Source organism: Pseudopodoces humilis, chromosome 2 (genome assembly GCF_049639895.1).
Source record: "Pseudopodoces humilis isolate 2021_Gansu_Grassland_sample_001 chromosome 2, ASM4963989v1, whole genome shotgun sequence".
Lineage (NCBI taxonomy): Eukaryota > Metazoa > Chordata > Aves > Passeriformes > Paridae > Pseudopodoces > Pseudopodoces humilis.
Window position 1 is genome coordinate 95,851,960 of NC_142201.1, and position 7,759 is coordinate 95,859,718.

Consider the following 7,759-nt stretch of genomic DNA (forward strand, 5'->3'; position numbering starts at 1 on the left):
GAGGTCAGGCTGAACAGTGAGCTGGTTAAAGACGGTCTTGAAGCAAGTTGCCTGCCTGCCAACAGACAGAGAACTTCAAGTGAATGTTTCAAGTGTGTTGGTGATATAATTTCTGTTTCTGTGGAGAAATAATACTGAGCTTTCATTGAAACCTTTTGGTTCTGAGGCCAAAATCTTTGTTTTGCATTTTATTTTTTTGATAAAGAAGTTGATTCCTTCTGCAAGAAGAGCTTTGATTTCCAAACAGCTCTGATAGTCATCAGAGTACAGAATACTGTTTGGTTTGAATGGCAATAAAAACAGCTTTTGTGTAAAGGTGTTGAAGAATGTCCTCTGATGGCCTGTCTTCTGGGCATAAAATACCAGTGCATCATTATGCAGGTAAAATCAATTCATTTTGGAGGTATATTGATGACAAATGTTCAATTAACATTTCCTCAAATAGAAAGGTTCTAACTGCTTTTTTAATGATCCTTTAAATAATCTTCTATCAGTCATATGATATATGAAAGTTTGCCCTCAAATTTAACTTGACCACTACCCAATTCTGAACTGCTTGAAATTTCTTCCTCGGTCAGAAAAGTGCTGAAGTTTAAAGTGTTCTTAATGTTTTACTAATTTTCTTTCTTAAAGTGTTTTCATTCATACAACTTTGTCAGCTATACCCGCACCCAAACATCACTTTATGTAGTAGTTCAGAATATGGCTGTCAGAGCATTGAAAACAAGAAATATGAATCTCACCCCTAGGAAGTTAAAGATAATAAGAATTCATGTAAGCTAGCTGCAAAGTACTTTTCATGCAAAGAAAAAAAAAAAATTAAATAAAGAGAGAGTAAAAAGAAAAGCAAGTATCTTAGTGACATTTTTCACAGAAACAAACCCATTTTCAAGCTTGACCGAAATGTAAAAGTGTGATAGTGGTTTTGCATTTCATCATGAATATTTCAAACACATCTGATTTCTACACATGCTATGATTGCTAATGTGTGAAGTCACTTAATTAAGTATGCATTTAACCCTTCCTTTCTTTTCTCTCTGAGGTGCTTATGAGAAATTGAGCTTTTAAGCTAACACAAATCCGCAGACAGCATGCATAGTTGCCTTGTCTTGAAAAACAGGCAAAAATCACCACTGAAATATTCATTTCTTTTGTTTGTCCTAAATGAAAATAATTTTTATCCAGTTACAACTATCGTATATTCTTCAGCAGACACTTGGCGTGAAGGTCAGCAATAAATTTTTCCTGCTGCTATGTTTTCTGGCCCCTGAAATCACAAATAATGTTCATTTTCGTTGCATTATTTCATGATTTTATTTGGGTGAGCTAAAGATTGATTCAAGATTATATTTCTTGGGGGCAGGGAGTTGAGAGGAAGGAAAATGAAACCATTTTTTTTTAATCTTGTAGCTGAAGAGACTTACAGATTTGGCCTCAGTTTTCTTTTTTTATTGGCAATGTTTGAAGAGAGAGAGGGCAGACTTTTGTGCTGCCACACATTTAGGGTAAAGGAGAACAGGTGGAGGCTTTGGAGAACAGTTTGGGGTTTTCCTTTATTGGCCTCTGCCAAAGCCTCACTTGAACCAACAATAACAGCGTCCTAAAAACAGGTTCCTTATGTTCCCAAAGGGCTCTGAATCAGGCTTTTGCATGGTTGTTTCCTGAGCTGGGTTCTTGTGACGGGCGAGGCGTTCCAAACCCTGCCCTGCTGTGGGGTGAGCGTGTCACAACCTCGCGCGGCCCCGTGACACGGCCAACATGAGCATTGCTCGCCTGTGCCTGATCTGCCAGTGCAAGTCACTTCAAAGTTGTGGGAAAGTCTTTAACGGGAGTCAGAGGTCACCGAAATGCAGTTCAGACTTCCCTGTCAGTGAGCTCTAGATAACTACTTTGTTCCTCTCTGAGAGAGGAGAAAGGGCAGGATCTGTGTCCGTGGCAGTGTTCTTGAGATCTCTCTTAATTGGTTGTATTGTGGGAAAACACAAGGATGACCTGGAAGGATGTAGGATGCATGGTGGGAAGATTTGTTTAATTTTTTTTTCTATTACATGTGCATGCTTGCATAGAAATTAGAAAAAGTCCTGCTATGTCATTTGGGTCAAAGCCTGCTTCAGCTTGCTGCCACTGTGTGACTCTTCTTCAGCACAGCTGGTAGGACACACACAGTATTGGGAGAAGGATGAGGCAGAAGTATTCAGGAAAATCTGTCACAAGGGAATTGCACTTTCTTCTGATATAAAATCTCTTATGCTGCCCCATATATATATATATATATACAATTCATATACAATATATACAATATATATATATATATATACAATTCAGGTTAATATTGGTGTATTCACATTTTTTCCTTGTTTATCAGTGATCTATAATGTCTAGAAGACAAACATGCCAATACAGAAAAAGCTACAGCTTTTTCTTAGTTAAAGGGGCTCTAAAATCCCATGTCCAGCTGTAGGACCTGTCATACAGCTGTGGGACTATCTTCTTCTCAGCAAATATTGTTGATTAAAGCGGCAAAGTCTTCCCCAGGGGAGCCACCCATGAGGCAGAATACAGGGTTGTGCTGGCAAGGCTTTTCAAGAGCACTGTGAGTTCCTCAGGACTGTCCCTGTGACATCAAAGGCTATTGTAAGTCTCGCTAGCGTCCAACATTTTGGAAGCTACCAAGTTGTTCAAAGATCATGGTCCCTGCCTTCTCCTTCTGTCTGTGGTGTCTCTGAGGCTCAACTCTTTGAAGACATCACAAATATCTTCTGAAGGTGTGGCAGTTTCTCTCACACCACAATGAGCCTTGAGGAAGTCCTGTAAACTCTAATATCAGTTTTGACAGTCTGACTCTAAACAGCCATAGGAAACCCTCAGGCTTTTAATCTCAGTCTGATTTGTTTGTCATTCTATTCATATGAGACAGCAAGTTTTGTCCAATTTTGTGAATTAATAGGATTTTATAAAATGATGCTTCTTTTGTACTGGAGCTTTGCACTAGTGCCTTCTAATGTTGTACTGTAGGAAACCCTAGTCTTGTGCAGATTCTTGTGATTGTCTGGCTAGCTGGTAGGATTATTCAGATATTTGACATTACCCATGGTAAAAGATTTTATTGGATAGCATAATCCCTGGCCCTTCATCATCTCTGTTATCCTTCTTGGCCACCTGGCCACACTGCTGGCTCATGTCCAGCTGTCCATCCACCAGAGACCAGCACCCCCAGGTCCTTTTTCACTAAATGGAAAAGTTACTTGACTTTGCTGAAGATTCATAGCAATGGTAGCAGGGGCAGGCATTCTTTTTGAGGTATTTTTAGGCTGTAAACGCGTATTGCAATAATCAAGAAAGTCTTAGACTGGCATGTGAAATTACACAACTTTACATGGAAGCAAGTGCCACAAGATAACAGCTGTGAATGTTTATAAATTGCACGTAGGGAATATTGTTCCCCTTGCAAGGATAGACTTCAAATTGGCTAAGTTAAATTTCTAGATAATGGGACATATTTTATTACAAAGGAAGTGTGTGTACATGAGTTCTACCTCAGTTATGTAGAATAGAGTGGTTTTGTGAGACATTTCAAGTAAAATGAATTTTAATGCAGGAGTTCTTTTCTTATAATGAAACCTTCCAGCTGCATCATATCCCCGATACGAAGCCCTGAAAATTTGTTTCCTAACAAAACTAAGAAATGCTTACCATATCAGTTCCCTTTGAATAACCATATTAATCCTAAAAATGGTTGCTTTGTGTGCTGTTTCCACCCTACCAAAAATTATAGCCATCCTGCATCTTCCCAACTGTGGAGTGCTTTTTTATTATTATTATTTTTTTTCTTTTGCTCCAGTGATTTGTTTCAGTCCTGGATAACAAATAGATTTCTGAGCTTCTCTTCAGGATATTTTAAAATGCCAGTTGATGTACTTATTGTCCTCAATCAGCATAAGACCTCACACCTTTCTTTTGAGAAGAATTTTTTTCTCTTAGGCTGTGCTTTCTATCTAATTGTTATTCCCTTCTTGTTTTCTTAGCTCTTACAGTCTTGCAATTTATTCATAAGTAATTTCTTATAATAGATTGTACCCTTGTTACTTTCCTTCCATCCATAATACTATATTCTGTTCCTCTTTCTCTCCCCGCTTCTCCCTCCTTCTCTGCTTCTCGCTCACTTTCTTTTTTCATTTGGCAACTGACACTCTGCATTTCAATGTTGCTGGTTAAATTAAACCATACCAAATGCAAACCTGTAATAACACAATGGTAGTAATTTTTGTGCCAACCATATTCAATTTAAGCATTTCTGAATGCTTTGCTGTTTATCTTCTTAAACCCCTCATTAGCATAGAAATGAGCATCTCTCATTTCCTGCTATCCCCCATCAGATAGCAAGGTGCCTCAATTTTATAAGAGAGACATGAAGTTTTAGGATAGATTACATGGTCTGACAAGAGCATGCTGTGAACCTGTGGTTTAGATAAGGACTGTATTTTGATGTCCAGCATCACAGTTTTTGTTTGGTACTCAAATCACTCCTATTCAACCCAAATGACGTTAAGTGGTCACCATACCACGAGGAAGCTATTCAATGGGGATATGATCACAGATTCACAGAATTGGCTAGGTTGAGAAAGATTTCGGAGGTCATTGAGTCCAGCCTGTGGCCAAACACCTCCCTGTCAACCAGACCTTGGCACTGAGTGCCACATCCAGTCTTTTTTTCAAACATCTCCAGGGATGGTGACTCCACCACCTCCCTGGGCAGCCCCTTCCAATGCCCAATCTCCCTTTTTGTGAAGAAATTCTTCTTAACAACCTCCCCTGGCACAGCTTAAGACTGTGTCCTCTTGTCCTGTCACTGCTTTCCTGGGAGAAGAGACCAACCCCCACCTGCCTACAGCCACCTTTCAGGCAGTTGTAGAGAGTGATAAGGTCTCCCCTGTGCCTCCTTTTCTCCAGGCTAAACATCCCCAGCTCCCTCGTCTGTTCCTTATTGCACTTGTGTTCCAAACCCTTCACCAGCTCCATTGCCCTTCTCTGGGCATGCTCCAGCACCTCAATGTCCTTCCTAAATTGGGGGCCCAGACCTGAACACAGCACTCAAGGTAAACGAAGTATGGTGGAGACAGCAACACCTTCTGGTGATGATGCATAATGAATTATAAAAATGTGCTCACTCTCCTGGACTAGGTGCTATAAATATACAATTCAGGTTAATATTGGTGTATTCATATTTTTTCCTTGTTTATCAGTGATCTATTATGTCTAAAAGATGAACATGCCAATACAGAATCTCATTAACCCCTAGCATATGAGTATATAATTATGCAGATGTATACAAAATATTTATATGTATTATTGGTGCTGCTCTTTTTCAAATGAGCTATGATACTCTAGCTTTTACTTAATTTTGCAAAAATAATTTGGTTTCATGATGCTATTAATTGGCTCATAATTTGACTTCCTTATGTTCTGGAGCTAGGGATGTGTTATTTTAACATAACAATATTAAAATAAAAAAAACTTAAATAAAAGTTAGAAAAGAACTTTATCTCCAGTTCATGTCTAGAATCTAATGTGGATCATGTTTCATATGTGAAAAGGTAGATTTCACAATTAGTGACGGGAATGTGGAAATCTAAGACATGAGAGCACACGAGTGAAACTCCTGATGTGATTCATATTTGGAGCTGTTTTGGAGTGAATCTGGCGGCCTGGGGAAAATTTAAATCCGTCATCAGTGGCATAAACTCTTCAAGTAAAGGGAGCTATTCTAAAGCCAGTTAAACCCACAGAACAAATTAGTCTTCTGGTCATGTGGCTTCAGAGTAGGAACTGTAAAGAATTTAGAAGAGACTTCTGTGTAATTTAAGTCGCAGAACAGTGCTAGGATTGGTGGTCATCTCCACAGCAGGAAGCTCCAAAGAGCAACTTCAGCTCAACTAGCATAAAATCCTTTGGGCCACCTGCAGCAGTGCTGGCTGCAGCAGGCCCTGTGGTGCTGGGACAATGCCATGAGCTCCTGGGACAGCCTGATGGTGAGAACCATCTGTGCATGGGGAGTGTTTCTGCTGCTCCTCCTGTGGCAATGACACACAACAGCTCTGCCCAACGGAGCTGACTCGGAGGTGGAGGTGTAGAATTACAGGTTCCTTGAATTTGGGTAGACATCTGAATTTGAACTATTTGTCATTGTGTGATAATGAGATGTCTGAGGTGAATGCCTGTCCTCATTCAACTCAGTCACAATATTTGGCTGGTCTAGGATTTTTTACATTTCTTTTCATTTGTTTTACCAAACCAAAGACTTTTTTTCTGTCTATTTTTTGTCTGTAGGGCAGGAGAGGATGGTTGGTTGGTTTTTCTTTTTACTTTTGGGCCAGGTGACTGTGTTTGTTTTCATCAAGAAACTTAATAAAACAGTGAACTGGACCCTAAGTCTTTACTCTTTTCTGAGGCTCCACTAAGACCTCTGATAGCATTGCTTTTTAGTTGTTCTGACAGTACCAATACGGAACTCACAAGTTTTTCTTCTTTTCAACTGTAAAAAAACTTGCTTTTGATCCTCTACTTTCATTTGCTTGTTGTTGAACTTTTTGAAAATATAATATAGTAGAGTCTGCATGAGAATTGAAATTGCTTACAGAGAATTTTACAGTAAATTGATATCTAGAAATACTGTATTGCTGGGAAATGCTCTATTTATCTTGGGATCACAGCAGATATGATAAAGATATGAAACATAATCATCAGAATTCTATACCTTGGGCCAATTTCAGTTCAAGGATAAGTACAAACAAATCCCACCAACTTTTCAGAGGCTGGCATTGCTTTACACCAGAAGTGTTTTTTATCCAGATATACTTTCTGATAAGGTATAGCTTACATTTTCTATAAAATATTTCAGAAAAAAGATATTGTACTATGGCATAAACCACAAAAAATGAAGCCTTATGGATTCTATCCACACAACCAGACTTTATTATGGCATATATTCTTTGACAAGGCAAATATTTACATATAATGCAAATCTTGCTTACTCTGAATTGTATTGGCATAACTGTAATTCAAATAATTTGACTTGAAATCTGCCTCCCAGGAGATAATTCCAAGAAATAGTTGTGATTGAGGGGTTTGCGTGTATCATTTATATATTTTATTTATTTTAAGAATAGAGCACTTCTATTATCTCTGTTTTCCAAGGTATAAAAGTGTTTTCAACTGATGATAATTTTTAGGATCAGACCCTGGATACTCTGCTGTTTCCTCAGTCAGGATATCATGTACTTCCACACTCTGTTGCTTATTAGTGGACAGGAGGAGTCATATTCCTGAAACCAGAAATATCAGGCTCCAGCCCTAAAAACCTCTGAAGAATAGCAATGTTTACTTATCCATCCTAATATAAATGTATGGATGGGTATGTTTGAAGCTGCCTGTGACATGGTACCTCTGTATACTGTCACTTTACTATCTCAGTTCCAAACCTGGGAGCAGGTGTTGGGGTTTGTGATAGATACAGCCCAGGGGCCTGGTTCTGAAGAGATCCACAAAACCCTTGGTAATCCACCCTCCTCCCCTGCCTTCCCAGACATATTTACCTAATACTCATGGTCACAGGCACTGCGGCTTGCCAAATTCTTCAGCTTGCTGCCCATCTTCTACCTAAGGTAAGCTGAATTTCAGGGACACACTGTCTTTTAAGAGTGTACCAGGGGAAGACATCTTCTGTGCACCATAGACTGAGAAAAGACTAATTAATGTGACA